Below are 17,228 nucleotides of genomic sequence, written 5' to 3'. Positions count from 1 at the left end.
ATCTGTTAATAAATAGCAGCCATGGAAAGGGGTTGTGATCAGAATTGTGGCATGTACGGAGAAGGTTAACTCTTTCCCCATGCACTGCAGTTCCAATACAAATCCTCCCCACCAACTGCTACATACCTTGGAAGGAATACTACCATTTGAAGGCTTTCCTCCTGAGGTTAATTACAACTTCAATGCACTGTAACTTCAGAGCTGTTATTTTGACAAAGCCACTTCCGCTCTGCAGAGGAGGTGGGATTGCAGGCATCACAGCCCCACCATGCACACAGTGGCTGGAGCCCAGCCCCCACACGATTGGGGAAATCCCTGGCCGTGTCACCCCCTGGCCAGCCATTCGCTGGCTTTGGGGGCATGGCCCGCCCGATTTAAACGCAGGCGCGGCCAGGGATCTCCCTCTTTTCCTGCATACCATCTGTTCCTGTTTCCCACCCTCCCGCCCTTTAAGCTTTTCATTCCTTGACCTTGCTTGGTTGGTCACCGTTGACGGGCCTGGTAGGAATTTTTCCACTTGGCAAATTGGCACCAGCCACTTGGTTTTCGCCTACCTCATAGCAAATCGTCACAACTTTCTTAGTATCGGCGGTTAGGCATTGGTATTGGTATTGTCTTGTAAATGGAAGAGGGGAGGAAGCTCCATCACCTGCCCTGCATATTGAAGGGTAGTCCGATAAAGGATTCCGGGGGGCGTGGCCCTGACTGAAGCCTATGGATGTAGGGCCTAAGGCACGCCCCCAAGCGGTGACCCCAGGGGAGTTCCTAGTTGATGTGCATCAGCAGGACTCCCCCTACTGGTGGTTAACCCTTCTCGGATTTCAAGCAGACAGGCTGAAGCTGGATAGGACCAATGCCTAAGCCAATACCGCTCATCACCTGTAACCAATAAAGTTGTGGCCATATTTAGCCCAATAACCTTAAATAATTGTGTCATGTGTCTTTATTTCCACTGGGGGGGGGGGGACAGGAACTCGCCATGCAATCAACAGCAGGACAGATATGTATAATGCAATCAAACGTTTCATATATAAGCCCGGTTCACACAATATGGCTTACCAAGACTGCATAAACTCACAGGCTCACAGCTGTTTTGCTTCCCCCCAGTCCTTCAGCTTAGCTAAGGTGTGGCATAACTGCATGACCCAAACAGGGGCTTGTGTCTTCTCGCTTGGCTGCAGCTTGTGGCTAGTGAAGAAAGAGCTTAAACACAAGCCCAGATTCAGACAACACCATGGCTTAGCTCAGCGCAGGAGCAAAAAAGGACTGCAGAGGAACAAAGCCACTTTGAGCTGCTCTTCAGGAGCCAGCACCATTGGTCATGCAAACCAAGCCATTGCTTACTTTGGCCCTGAGGCCAGTTTTGTCCCTGAAATCAGAAGTGGTTGCAGAGCAGCATTCCTTGGTAGATTGCTCCCTTTGTGAGATGTTCATATTTTTATTATTCTAACTTGAATGAAAAAGTGGCTGATGAGCACTGATTTACTTACTTTAATCGACTCCTTGAATGAAAGTGGCTATGACGTAGGCCCTAATGTTTATGCACTGTATTTTTTTCCATCTGTAATTTGGGTGTATCATAGTAGCTGGCCTCCAACAATGTAAGTACTTTACTAAATAAATAAATAAGCCTATAGTCTTGAGGCCTTGGAGTATTTTGAATTTAAAGCTTATGAAGACTTAATTATGGAATATTTGGGGCAGTGGAGTCTTCTGAGGGCAGCAGTGGCACCCTGGGAACCTACGTGACAGGACAAACTTACCTGCCTGCTCCCTAAGGGAGCACTGCTAGTCTTGCACAAAGGGATAGGATGGACCAGAGCCACAATATGGTGCATTCTGTGTAGTATGGGAAAATGTTTGGTTAGACAGTGCCACAAGGCACACAGTGCACACCAGTATGTCATCAACGACACACATGTTTGCGGAAGGAAACAATGGAGCAACATGATGTGGAGCTATTCCTAGCTGAGCCCTTTATTGACAAGGATTCCCCCCCCCCCCAAAGCAACTTCTCTGTAATGATCTCAGGCAGGCAGGCAAGTCCCGATAAGAATTAACAACTCTCTGGCACTTTTAGTTACATTTATTTACAAATTACACCCAGAGCGTGGCTCCTAGCCTGCCGCTCTTTGATACAAGTTGGTCATTCTAAGTCTCCAAGCCTGTCACAGCAAGAAGGGTGCCAATGTCCAGTCCTTCCTCTTTTGCACTTCAGTTGTATTTTAACCCTTTCAGCTCTTCTGGCTCGGGGAGAAAGCAGGTGGAGTTCTCCCCCCTCCCCGCTCTCAAAAGAAGAACTCTCTGCATGCTATTTCTCTGCTGGTTGCCTAGCAACCCCCTCAATGCCGTCTCTCTCTCCCCTCCTCCTTCCTGAGAACTCTCCAAGTCTGCTGCTCTGGCTGAGTCTGGGAACTCTTTGTGAAAGGGGGTCGAGCTCACCCACTCCTGTTCTGTCTGCATTCTTTCGTCTCCAGAGTCAGACTCTGGCTCTCTTTGTACTGGCAATCCTTCATCTCCCGAGTCAGACTCTTCCCAGGCATTTAATTCAGCCACGTCCCTGACATTCTCTCTGTTTGGCAAATCTTTAATTCACCAACACAAATAACTCTCTAGTGGCAATACATATGTATGACAGGAGTCCATCTACCACAAATACTCCTGCACATTATTAACAGTTGGCTTCTGGAAAGGAAGAAGGCAATAATGCATTCATAAGCAAATTTAAATGCATCAGGTGCTAAAAGTTCTTGAAATGTAAACAAGGAGATTTGTAAAGAACAAAAGTCATATGGGAAAGAAAAAAGTCATTTTCACCTAGGTAGTCCTAGCGCATTGATTTTTATCTGGGTGTAGTTCTTGCCCAAGATTAAAGGTCATACTTTAACGGAAGGAGGAACAGCTTATTCCAATAGTAGCTCATTATCCTTATTTAGCTATAAGATGAGTATAACTGATAGCTTTTGTGTTTTCATTTATTAAAATTTCCTTGATGTGCCTAATGACCCCCCAGGGGTTGCTGTGCCACTCTCCACACCCAGTTTCTGAAACTTCACGCAGAAGATAAGACTCATAAATGATGGAGAAGGTGGTGACTTATTGCCTTAACCTAATATTATGACTGGACTTAAGAGATTAGACAGGTGCAACTACACCTATTTTAGCCTCTAGTCGGCACATAAATATTCTATGACTAGTTCAACATGCCCCAAGGGGATTTTGGACTTCTATTTTCCCAAAGAGCAGACCTCCCATGTGGTATGCTAAATTGTTTTTTTGAAACTGTGGGGTGCTTCAGGAAGAATTGTGATATAGCACAGATATCGCCTATGCAAAGGAAAGCATCAAAAATCCCATTAGACATAGTGAAGCCCTTGGATACATGTGTCTGTGTGTGTCAGAGAGACAGAGAACACTTGTTATGGTGTCTTTATAATATGGGTGTAATTTTCAAAGCAGAGCATACTACAATCAAGATAGATTCCAAAAGCATGCAGCACAGCCACTGATCCCACTTCAGATTCCCCAAAGCAGAGCATGGGCCCTTGCAGCCTGGCTTCTTCCAGTTCAGCTATCTGTAGCTGAAAACTCTCTCTGCTCTCTTGATTTGTTTCCAAATTCCAGCTTGGCCTACTATCTTCTCGACAGCAAAGAGACAAGGGGAAGAAATCATAGGTTTTGTGCACTCCAACAATCAAAGTGTGACAGGCAGGGGCAGAGGTTTGATCAAGTGCCACGCCTTCATTGTGTACAGTTGGAAGACAACATGGAAGAGGTTGCTGCTTCTGTCACATCAGAATCCACCTTTGATCTCACACACATAAGGAAGCAATATTTAACACCACATCTACTGAAAACAGTGGGTGGTTATATACTTTCAAAAAAAAATCCATGGAACAACAGATACCATCAAGCCACTATAAATGCAAGATAAACCTCTCCGTTTTCTGTTCTAGCTAAAAGGGAGGGGAAGTTTATGATACCTCTCTCCATTCAAGGAACAAAGAGAGCTTGTGTATCAGCTAGAACACTTATGCTTTTCTCTTTACTTTTAAGACTCTCACTGCACAAGCTTATACATACAGTATTTGCTTGGCTCACTGAGTTCAGTGGGATTTCCTTTAGGTAAGAAGGAATGGGATTGCAATCTAAGAAGATGCAACAGTTGCATTAATAACAGGGCCGGCCTGCCAAGGTGAGGAGACCACCTCAGGCAGCAGAATCCACAGGGACAGTAGATCCCAGTGTCAATCTTTCTCTCCCCTCCCCCCCCCCCCAGTTCCTGATGTGGATCTTCCCTCACACCTTCTTCCCTGGTGAGGAAGGAGGTGCTACTTGCGGTCCACCTCAGGGCCCAAAATGTCTTGGTACAGACCTGATTAATAATTACCATCCATCACAAAGCAATGTAAAACATATGGAACCTCAAAGTCTCTTTGGTCCTGATGGATATATGTCCAAATGGATATATTTTTCCAACATATTTTACGCATAGTTTTCTGTGTTTCTATGAGATTGAGGGAAATGAAGTTGTGAGCTCTCAGTACTGGATTTTTGTACTAAGGACAAGCCCCAATTTTTCATATCCAAAGTAGATCTGAGAACTATCACTCTGAAGCTAGATATTAAGTACAAAGCATTCGTCTTGACATGTTCAGTGCCTTAGGGATTCAACAGTGTGCACACTGGAAAGAAGAATGCCTTTGTCCTTTAGCCAAGGAAGCAATTATTTCTGCAGCTGATTATTTGTATAATGATTGGTTAAAATAGGGTGTACCTGCTGCAGAAGCTCATGAAAACAAGTGCTTGGCTTTAATTTTGCAGCTTCTACTTTATTTGATGGGTTAAATTCTTCCAGTACGGTTGCTAAAAATACCTGTTTTTGGAATTTTTACAACAGGCAGTGTTTTTATTTACAGTGTAGTCTTCATTCCACTCCACCCACAGAACACACACTACTGGCATTTAATTCACCCCTTAAGAAAAGAGGGGGCGTTCTGAGGCATTAAGAACAATCAGTTGTAAAACAGATGTTACATAAAATTCTTCCCTATCCCATTTCTGACTTCCATCTACTCCATATTTTTTGGAAAGCTGTTAGCTTGTGATGCATTTGGACACCTCGTATGATATCAAAACCAATTTTTGCATGATTTCTGAGATGAAAGAGCAATATAAGTTGATGCCATTTTGAATCAAGTTAGTGGACTTAACTTCTCCAAACTGAACTAATTTTTATTTTTTTCACTTCTCAAATTTCCTAAGCAACACCAGGTATGAGGCTGCTATTACTTTATATATATAATGCTACATATTACGTATAGACACAACTAACCAGTACATCTGTGCATACTACATTCCTCTGTCTCTTAGGAGAGAAATATATTATAGGTGTTTGCAGTGTTCAAGACTCCCATTGTTCTAGGTGCATTTTGTGACAGGGAATTTCATTAGCGCAAGCAGTTTCTGAGCTCTGGGCACAGTACTGTGCCTAAGATTTCAGATTAAAACTGCGGAGTGGAAGGAAAGGAGGACCTTTTTCTGCTTCTCTACTTCCTGCTACTCTCTGGAGAAGAGAGCCTCTTAAGAACAGGGGGTGGGGCAGGGGAAGGACTAGACCATGTGAAAAATTAACATAATATTTTACCTTGTAGTTCATTCATTTTTAGCTTTGTATTTTTGTTATTAAAAAAGCACACCTAGACATTCCATTGTTGTGGCCATAACCGAGGTTTAAGGTACCATTTAGCCATTTGTTTTCCACAAGCACTGTAAACCAAATAATGCTTTAATGAAAAGTATAAGAAGCACCTGCAAGACATTCCCAGTAAGGAAGAAATTTTCTGGGAACCTATATTAGCACCCTCTGCTGTAGTTCATAGGCACTGGCTGATGCGCTGGGAGGGGAATTGCAGAACCAGGGTTCTGCATAGCTCCCTTCAGAAGACGTAAAACTTCAAGTAGCTCTTGCTTACCTCTAAGCATCAAGACCAATGTCTGGGGATTTTGTGTAGGAATATGTGGCAGATTTTCTTGTTGGCATCCCACCCATTGGCACAGTAGTACATCTTTAAGTTCAGGAGCTCATAATAACAACCCCCATTGCCATGTTCACAAGGAGAATCCAAAAATACAGGCAGTTATACATCAAACAGCAGCAGTACATAATACCAAATTTATTAGCATCAGCATGCCTAAGGAACCTGAGTAAAGAAAAGGAAAGGAATATCCAACCTCTGCTCAGTTATCTTTATCATTCTCTGATTTCTAGGTTCTCACAAACAAACTTGAAAGCCTTGTGGTCCCCATCGTTCACTTAGCAGATCATGAAGGGTTCAGTATCAGTTCACCCAATATCCCAGTGTTGATAATCTCATCACCCATACTCTGAAAAATAGGACTTAGAGCTGTGCTTCTCTATGCTCCGCTATTCTCCCTATCCCACCAAATATATATTCTGAACTGGATAAATAAATGGTAAAATATTCCGTAATGGGATGTCCTGAAATGCCCACAGCTGTACATTTTCCTTGTGCAAAATTATATTTTTAAAAAAGATTAGCCTTGTGGGGTTTCAAGACACATATGGTTAAATGTTGAAAAAAAACATCTTCTTATACAATACAATGTATAATGGCTGAGAACTGAATGTGTGTGCCAGAAGGCATGGGATTATTTTGCTGAGTGCAGTGCAATCTTGGGCTGCATACACACTGTATCCTGAAAACATGTTCAAATCACATTTCTCCTCTCAAAGAATTCTGGGCACTTGCGTTTACCCCTTGCAGAGCTTCAGTAGACAGCCACCCTCAATGGACTACAGTGGCCAGAATTCTTTGAGGAAGGAAATGTGCTTAAAATGTGTTTTAAAGGTACAGTGTAGGCAACCTCATCAAAAACAGTTTGGCTTGGCTGGTCTCCTTTGACAGCTGTCTGCAACACCAAACCTGCCAAGCAGCTTTTCTTGGGTGGGGACTTGGGTGAATAATTAGCCTTGAGCAATGAAACTCCAGAGCCACACCTTGCTTGACTCTCTGATTTCTCCTCTCACTGCTGGAACCACATTATGACAGGGATGCTACAATCTTGATCCTTCTCATGATAAAAGCATTGACACTGTTTATTATATATATGTGTATATATATTTCTTCTGTGCCGGTACAGCTGTTGAAGCCATCAGCTTAATTGTGCTCGAAGCCCAATACTTCATTTTGGTGTGGCAGGTTCTTTAGAATGCTTTGGTATTTACCTCCACTATGAGAACTTTCTTCTTCTTTTCAGCCCCACCTCAAGAATCCAAAATTGTTTGACACATACTTCTGTGATAACGCCATCAAGAATACCTGCAACACACCATCTGAATTTGTCTTATTTAAAGGACAGCCTTATTTTAAAGTGTTAAAGAGAAAGGCAAATCTTTTAATGAGCTATTATGATAGCCTAATCATGATAATGTTGCTAATGTCTTCTACTTCATTAATCTAAGACAGGAATTTAAAAGGGGTATAAAGTCTCATATCCTATAATCATTTTTTTCTGAAACTTAAAAGGGTGGCTAGAAGAAAAAAGGAGAGTGTCTCATCACTAGCTCTGGCCCCAATTAATTTTGGCTTTGGCACCACCCACTGATGACTTCAGTCCCACCCATATTTGGTATGTGGCTTCTAAGAGATTTACCACAAGATAATGCAACCCTTTGATTCAAAAATGTTCCCAAGTCTTGTCTTAAAGGGCTGCAGTAAATGTTCATTGGGAAAAACTAAGCACAAAAACTAAGTCAGCGCTGTCTTACCCATAGACACTAGTGGTGCAGGGCGCCGGGGCGCCAAGTTCTGGAGGGTGCCAGGCGAGAGTCCAGGCACCACCAAACGAGTGCGCTGAGTGAGCAAAGGTGCATGAGCCGCTCCCACCGAGCATTGGCTTGGTTTTTTCCCTTTTAGCCTGCAGGCACCAAATTCTGTGGGGCGCCAGAAGGCTAAAAGGGAAAAAATCGAGCCGACGCTCAGCAGGAGCCCAACGGGTTGAGGTGCAGGTGCGCACGGCGCCCCTCCTGCTTGCCATCTTTGTCTTCGAGCCGAGCATCAGGCACCGCGGATCTCCATGGAGCCGGCTCCAATGGACCAAATAATAAAATAAAGTGTGTATTTGCTTATTCTGTTGCCTGCCCTGAGATCACCTGTTGATGAAGGGCAGGGTATATTTTTTTAATAAATATATAATTCTAAATAACCCAGAATATAGGTAAGGAGCTACAAAAGAAGAGTTAGATGTCAGTGGGCAAACCTCTCCAATTAACTTTTGTTAAAAGCTACAACAAAAGCCCAAAATATCATAAGCCAGCCAAAGTTACCCTGGTTCCAAACCCTGCTCAGAAGGGAGGCTGCTGAATCGGTCCAAGCCAGGCAGAAGAAAAACAAAACTTTCAAACAGAGTTTGACACACACCATCATTTTTGCCAGTGTAACTTCAGTTGGGTTGCTGGGTCAGATGACTGAGATATAAGGAGTTTGGAATAGGAATGCGTCTCCCCCTGCTCTGCCCCACCACTGCCACACACACTCATCTAAAACGGCCCCTTTCAGGACTTCTGCCAAACTTCGCAAAGAGAGATGAGAGCCAGCTGAGCTAGGATGGAAGACTTACACCAGTGTATCTCCAGCTGAGCCAGGCAGGCGAATTTGGCTGGCATAACCCTGGCTGAACCCAGGCTCAGCTGGAGATGCACTTATTCCAAACTGCCCTTAGAGGTTTGTGAGCAGCAGAATGGGGAGGCCATGTGTGGACTGGGTTGAACCCTTTCCATTCCAGACATTTTCCCAGTGGCAGACCTTTGGGTCTCAAATTTCAGCGGTGCCCTGTGTGGTGCCAAAATCCTCCCACCTGCCTCTCACCTTCCATTCTACATCATAGTTGTGGTGCCCCCTGTGGTGCCCCTGAAGCTCCATGCCCAGTGTGACCAAATCACCTCCATTGCTCCACCCATGTTTTTCTATGGCCCACCCACCACAAATGGGCCCTGGCAGGTTGTCTGTGAGGGAGTGGTATTCAGGCTAGAAATGTTCCCCATCTCTGGCCTGCAGCCTCTCTGGTGCCAGCTCCTGCAGCTTATCTCAATGATCCTGAGCTAAAGAACACACCTTCCCCCATTAAAATTCAAGTACACTTGCCCATGGCTGTGGCATGTCCCTGACAATAAACACCCTTAACCTTATCTACTCCCACACACAACAACAACAACAACAGTGGGACATGCTGCTATCATTCCTGCATCTGTAAACCAGGAGATGCATCTTCTGTTGCACTTCCATATGCCATGCAGTTACTAAAATAATATGCAAATAGTGGCGACTCCAAGGTAGGAACTGAATCTGTCTCAAGTTCTCCAGCCTCCTTGGCTCTTGAGGAGAGATTTTATCAGGATGCAACAGCTTGAAGGGTATAATTGGGGATTGGTCTGAGCTGTAGGGTGTCCCCCTGGGAGAGAGAGAGAAAGGTCTGCTGGAACTTAGGTGATGACATAATAACCTTTGTGGCAGTGAGAGGGGCAATTTAATATATAGCATGTAGTGGCACTTAAGCATTTGGGGACATCTTTCTAAGGCTGCTTAGTCCTAGGGGCAAGGCAGGGCAGATGATTTTCATTCCAACCTCAATGAGGGAGTGAAGACAGAAGGTTCCCCTGCTCATGCACTGCCTTCACCTTAAGAATTGGGCTCCCCCACCCCAGTAATTAGTTAAGAAAAAAAAACAAGTTATGTAGCTGTCTGAAATGTATATAAGTGCATGCCTAGTTTGGTCCTCAGAAGCATCCAAACAGTTGGTTTGGTTGCTATCTCTTTTAGGAACTTCAGTATTCACGTTTGGGAGCATTTCTGCTTTGAGAGTCTGCAAAATTGCTTTTCTCTCCTGTTCTGTGAATAGCTACAGACGGCATTTGGTGGTCTATGTGGCAGTGGATTAATGATGAATCCTCATAGCATCTTTAGTTTTGTCGCAAGTTCATGGTCCTATTGTTATCATAAAGAATACGAAGCTATATTTGAAACGGTCTGAAAAGTAACAGTGGACAACTTGCTCCCAGTAGTTGCTTGATCCAATTGCTTCAGACAAATATCATGGCATTCCCGTCTAGTTCTGTACCCTTGAAGCCTGAAGTGATGCTCTTCGGGTGCTGATTATCTTTTTGATCACTTCTGCCTAAACCTCCCTGTTTCCATAGCTATTAACATAAGAGGGGAGGATAACACCTTTGGAGATATTCTGACAGAAATGCTTCATAGCTCAAAGAGTTCACAGAACACAGCAGGACTTCCAAACATGAAGTCAAAGCTCTTTTTGCTTCATTCTGGTTCCTAATATACATTTAAAATCTTTGCTGGCTCGAGAACTGACTTTCCAAATGCATCTCTTCTGTATTCTTTTCTGCATTGGCAAGTGACATATTAGCATAAATAGTGTGCAAGAGGCTCAGAGGTGATCTAAGTCTGACATCTGAAAATGCTGTGCAAATATTTGATTACGTCAGTCCAAATCAGAACTGTCACCAAGTTAAATATATCTTAGAGTTGTCTCCAATGTTAGTCCTATTCAGAGCGCACCCACTGAAAATAGTTCATTAAGCATGTTTATTAATTTCAGTGAATTTACCATATGTAAGAGTAACATTGGATCCTCCCATAAGAGTTGTAGTCAACTAAGCCCTACTCAGAGTAGACTCATTGAAATTAGTAGACCTAAGCTAGTCATGTCTACTAATTTCACTGGTCCTAGCATTGAATACCACACTTAGTATTGGAGTGGTATGAATTTTAAGCTGTTATCCTATGCATACTTACCTGAGAGTAAGCCCCATGGAACACAATGGCCCTTATTTCTGATTAAATGAGCATAAAATTGCACTGTGAATCAAGTATCATGCAATCCTATGCATGTTTACTCAGAAGTAAACTATAGTGAATTCAATGAGACTTAATCTCAGATAAGTGTATCGTATTGCAGCCTTAAATTAATTAAGTCTGCATGTGAGTCAATCTTTCTGAAGGGACAGGGAAAGAATTCCTCCACATAAACACTTCGTTGTTGTTGTTGTTAATTGATTAGTCTAACAAATTATTAATTAGCAGCAATTACAAATCATCACAAAGGCACCAATGATTCTGGCACTTGCCAGAATCATTCCAAAGGCACCAAAATGGCTTTGCCCAGGCCACAAATGAGCTGTTTGGTGGGGCCTGAGTGCAAACCCTGCTTTGAGTCCATCTGACAACATAGGGCAAGTGGGCATGGTTTGACTAAAATGGCCTGGCAAACCTTATTAGATCCACAGGCCAGAAGTTCCCCGTACTAATCTGATTCTGTCCTAATTCCAGTATATGTATGTGTATATATATATTTATGTATACACACACACACAATTTCAAGAAAGAAGTTATAACTATATTTGACTAAGTTAAATCCTGCTGATGGAATTTAGATATTCATAACATTCTCTGGACTACATCACACATGGAATGTGTGTGTGTGTGCGTGATTCTCCAGAAAATCAAGGTTCTGTTTCCAAATTGTCCTGCAAGAGAAACCTCCAATTAACAACAACAACAGCAACAACAACAACAACAACAACAACAAAACTAAGGCATTTTGGATGTATTTGTTATGACCTGACAGATAATATCCTGAAATTAAGAGAGGTTATTTTATACGTAGAATGGAAATCATGCATTGAGCCTGCAATTCTAGAGTAAGCTCCAATGTACTTGATGGGAACCCCCTTGGTGTATTGTTAGAATGTTGGATTAGGGACCAGGAGACCAAGGATCAAACCCCCACATGGTCACGAAACTCAATGGGTGACCTTGGGCCAATCATTCCCTCTCAGCCCAACCTCCGAGCTGCTTGTTGGGTGGGGTGGAAGGTGTGATATAAATGCAATGAATAAATAAATAAATAAATTCTGCTAAGTAAGTAAGTACAACCTATATTTTAGTAATGTTACAGTTAGAAGATATATGGTTAGCTCAAGAAGATGCATGTGAACATCCTAATTAGTCAATGTGAATGTGCTTGTGCAATTTAAAATATAGAATATGAACTATAGTTACCAATGCCTTTTTATTAGTTTGGCTGCCCCCAAAAAATTCACAGTATTTACCGTATTTTTCACCCTATAGGATGCACTTTTTCCCCTCCAAAAATGAAGGCGAAATCTGTGTGCGTCCTATGGGGCGAATACAGGCTTTCGCTGAAGCTTGGAGAGCAAGAGGGGTCGGTGCGCACTGACCCCTCTTGCTCTCCAGGCTTCAGGAAGCTATCAGCAAGCCTGGGGAGCCCGCGGGAGTTCCCGCAGGGCTCCCTAGGCAGCAGATAGCAGCCTGCCACCCGGCGCCCAGCCCTGAAGCAGAGCGCCCCTCACGCCAGGCAGACATCTGCAGCGTGGGGAGCCCGCGGGAGTTCCCGCAGGGCTCCCCACGCTGCCGATAGCAGCCTGTCGCCCGGCGTGCAGAGCACACTGAAGCAGAGCACACCTCGCGCCTGACAGATATCCGCAGCCTGGGGAGCCCTGCGGGAGTTCCCACAGGGCTCCCTAGGCTGCGGATAGCAGCCTGCTGCACGGAGCGCGGGGCCCCTGAAGCAGAGCGCCCTACGCTTTGGGCAGACATCGGCCAGCCCCACAAGCTCGGGGGACAGTGGGGAGGCGCAGCGCCACCATCCCGCTGTTCCCCGACCTGGTTTGGGGGGGGGAAATAAAGGGGGGAAATGTTTCCTTTATTTCCCCCCAAAAAAACTACCTGCGTCCTATGGGACGGAGCATCCTATGGGACGAAAAATACGGTAATAAGTTCAAAAACAGGGATTGCTTTGAAGAATTAAAAACTTAAACATATGCCAAGCTATTTTTTTTGCTTGACATCTTTTTTTTCTTTTTCTTTTTTAAGAAAGCAGTATGATGTAGGGGTTAGTGTTGAATTAGGACCCGGGCAGCCAGAGTTCATACCCCTGTTCAGCCATGAAGCTCACATGGTGACCTACGGCCAGTTGCTGTCTCTCAGCCTAACCTACCTCACAGGGTTGTCATGAGGATAAAATGGAGAGGTGAAGAACCATCTACATCACCTTGAGCTCCTTAGAGAAAAAGATATTAATTGCTAAGTGACTGTATAGAGGTCCTCACACTCCTATTTTTTGAAATCTCAATAACACCTCCAGTTTGTGCTTTGGGGTGATCATTCTTTTCGCATATACACATCAGGCTGTATGTGGATGTGGGTATTGGTATTGCTTGACCACTCTGCCAGCATTTAAACAAATTCTGAGAGATAAAGAATCTTTCTTTAAATTGGCTGGTAATTAAACTCTTGGTGTAGACACGACGCTGTAACGCAAGTCTGTCTATTTCCTTTGCACTTCCTCTTTCATACTAGAATGCAATAAGTTTTAGTAAGTTATTATCCTCTTATCAATAATTGGGCTGGCTGCACACCCATCATTTGGGGTGTGGTTCTATATTTCAAAAGGAATCAAGCCACCTTTGTCTCCAAACTCCAATTAGTCATCTTTTCCGTCTCCTCTTTGACAGTCCATGCAATTCTTGCAGCATGGTCATTGGAAACTGTGATTTGATGTTTAAATATGTTTAAATCTGGTTTTGGTTAGGAATTCTTTAAATATGGAACTAGTGAAGTTTGGCCCATTATTGTCACAGTTATGTATAATCACAAATAAGGATAGTCTTTGGGTAGCAAAGCTTTGTGTAATCCAGAAAATGCTGTCATTCTCAATATTTAGTTCTGTACTCCTGACTTTTGAGGTGGCAACAGACTTCTTAAGAGGAAATACATCTGACAGCCATAGACACAGAGAAAAATTACTTTCTGTTTGTCCTCGTTTGTGATCTCACGTTATTCGTTGCTGGGAAGAAACTGAAGGGCCAAGTTGTGGCCCTGCCCTGTCAGAATGACTGTGTAAGTTTACTGTATGTTACATTTTTTAAAAACATATTATGTTGACAAAAAAAATACAAACAAATAAAAAAATGGTAATCATTTCTTGCCAACCTAGAGCGCAGGATTTGTTTTGCTTCCCATTAATTTCAACAAAATCCAGACCAGAGGTGCATTCCTACGCTATCAGTAACCTAGTTCAAAGTACAGGACCGAATGTTTAACTAAAGTTAATCCATGTACATTTGGAGCTTCACATGCCTGATGTGTCTTTTCTGTATTTGCTGTGGAAATCCATTACATGCTTCACATATGAATTGTGGTGGTTTACAAACTATAAAAGATAGGAAAAAATGAATCAAATGATATCTTTTAAGGGGAAAATCACACATTGCATGCTATTACATGAAGCAAAAGTCCCAACGTTTTTGTTGCTGCTGCTGCTATTTTTCATGAGAAGCTGCCTCTGGAGACAGTGATGTTGTTGTTTTGTTTTTAATGAAAAGCTGCCTCAGGAGGCTGTGCTTTGGAGCAGAAGAGTAACACAGAGACCAGGTGCCTAACCCTTTCCCTGCAGGTCACAATTGTCCTTCCATTGTATAATTGTCATTGTAAATATGCACTTGGAACCCTGTGAAGGGGAGGGGAGCAGCAGACTGGGGAGCAATTTTGCATGGGGAAACAACCGGCGGCTAAAAGGGTTGTTTATTTATGAAAAGGTTTTGTCCCATGCTTCCTGTAAAGCGCTAAGAGTGGCATACATATTTCTCCTTTTATCCACACAACAAACCTGTCGGATAGGTTAAGCTGAGCAATGGTTACTGTCCCAAAGTCGCCCAGTAAGCTTTGTTGCTGTGGGAGGATTTGAGCCTAAATCTCCTCGGTCCAAGTCCAACCCCCCAACTGCTGCGTTACACAGGCTGTGCAACTCCGTTTCTGGCCATTCAAAATTAGTATACCCTCAAGCCTATTATTTTTCCATTTTGACATATCAGGGCTTCCTTGCACACGTTTGTATTTAACATGTAGGTTGTGTGCATGCCAACTTGTTTCTAATGCAAAATCATTTGTGCTCATCCTCAACGTGCTTCTTTCAATCTAGATTGCTTCTAGAACCTGCCATCCACAAAGGGTGGTCATTGTGACTTGATATGCACTTGGAAACCCTCCCCTTGATTAACCTTTTCCTCCCTGCACATGCTCCAGATGAATGAAGAAGGAAATGGTAATGTGCGCCTCCCACAGCATCATTGCACAGCTGTGGCAAATCCATTGCCAGGACCACCTACATCTGTTTTCAAATGGACACATTGAGATGTAGTGCAATAGATCTAAATTGTGTGAGGACTACATGGGTAAAAACAAGTGCTCAGTCTCCATTGATTCTAGAATAAAGCGTCATGTGTATGCTGGCATGGTTCCCCCCCCCCCCCCCCCGCTTATTTTAAACAGTTTTTTGTAGCACAGAAATCTGCAAGATTTAATGCTACACTTGATGCTAGGCCACTTAATGGCTACTAGTAGGGCTGGGCTGACACCTGTTCTCCATTTTCTCAATAGTTTTCTTCCTCTGTGAAAGAGGTGTCCTTTCTTCTCATTCTCGCTTTGGAATTTATGTGAATGTGAGATTTTGACCTTAACAGTTGCACGGTGGCCAGGGGTGGTATGGGTGTGTTTCCGTTCCATCAAACATTTCTCCAGGACTCTGCAACCTCCCTGGCTGCCTACACTTCCTGATTTGAAAAAGTCTAATGGGAGGAATTTCTTCCTGGTGTATTCCACTGGAAGGCAACTAGGAAGGCTGTAGAGTGCAGATCCTATCCAGAAGAATTACACAAAAACCGTTTTGCTTTGATAATTTTCCAATACATTGATTTGTATTAATTGTATTGATGGAGAGTGAAGAATGGCTCAGAGCATTAACATTCTAAAAGTCCTTGTCTCCTCGTTAGATTTATGGGGAGAGAGGGAGGGTCCCAGAAGCCAGAGCTTTGGATCCAGCACATATCAAGACATGTCTGTCTTTCCAGCTTCCCTCTCCAGCTTCAGACTAAACACCAAGACTAGTTCCCTGGCTCATTGTTTTCCTAACTCTAGGATTACATGACATCCAGGCAGGTAAGAGGGGAGATGGCTTACCCCCTCCTCATAACTCACTTGTATCTATGGCAACATAGCAAACACTTCAGTCATGCAGTTATTTGTGCCAGCTAGGCCATCAACTAAACACAGAAACTGGTATGACGGGTTTAGCAGTTCCTGCTACTACAGGCCCCCATCGTGTAGATACAAAAAACACAGGTTTGTTGGCGATTCGCAAGCATTATCAAAACCAATCCGCCCAAATCTATAACAGTACTGATAATGTACTCTTTATATAGCCAAAATTGTACCATCCACACACAAGAGGGAGTTAGTGGCACATTTAGGGTAGCCATAAGTTTTGAAAAAGTAAAAACAATGTGAGGAAAATACCCTAAGAGGGGAACCCACCCCCCATTGCCAAGAGCCCATTGAGGACTGGCCAGAGTCAGTGGCCACAGTGTCTATTGATAGAAGTGGTGGGATTAAAAAAAAAGGTAGGAGGATGCAATTGAATATCATTGAAAGGGGCAGAACCTGCACAGAACCTGCAGGTTCCATATGTAAGCAGAAGAATCAGTTCTCTATGTCCTGCTGTTGGGCATCCAAGCCTCTTTGAAATGAATAGAGGATGCACGGCCAGGCTTGTGTAGCCAGAATAAATGTTGCTGTACTATTGCTCTGTTCCAGCTCCTGGTTTTACAGTGTTTGAATACTGGGCTTTGCCAAATGAAATATATATGTAATGAGTATGTTATAAAATAATAATAATAATAATAAACAGTGTCCTGTGTGTTTTAAAAACTGTAGTGATGATGGCTGATTTATGTTTTCTGCATATTTGTAATCTCTATGGCTGTAAACTATCCTTCAGAGATCATACTATTCCTGGTTGTCTTGATTTAAGTGTTTAGCAAAGCTAAGATCTGCACATATGAACAAAGGTACATGCGCAAATATATTAGCAGGAGTTAAGTAAATTGTCAGTTTTTTCTGCCATTATTATCTCACTTAGTGGAGGCTGCTACCATCACAATTACTAAAATCGTTTCTTAACATAATTCCTGAACTTAGACCTACTTAACTACACATTGTTTTATACAGATAGTTGTAGAGTTTGGATATATTAGCCCTTATGGCATTCTGTTTTTAGAAGTTTTGCTTTGTACTTCAGTGAAATATTGAAAAATAATCCTTTACCTGGGT

The 17,228-nt window shown here is 43.1% G+C and overlaps 1 long non-coding RNA gene across 1 annotated transcript in view; it reads left to right on the top strand.

The window, feature by feature from the left end:
- LOC310682652 overlaps positions 1-17,228 on the top strand; it is a 73,270-nt gene that overhangs the window by 55,241 nt on the left and 801 nt on the right. The window lies entirely within an intron of this gene.

The sequence above is a fragment of the Podarcis tiliguerta genome, assembly GCF_965153285.1.
Source record: "Podarcis tiliguerta genome assembly, chromosome: 7".
NCBI lineage: Eukaryota > Metazoa > Chordata > Lepidosauria > Squamata > Lacertidae > Podarcis > Podarcis tiliguerta.
This window is presented reverse-complemented; position numbering and strand designations above follow the sequence as displayed.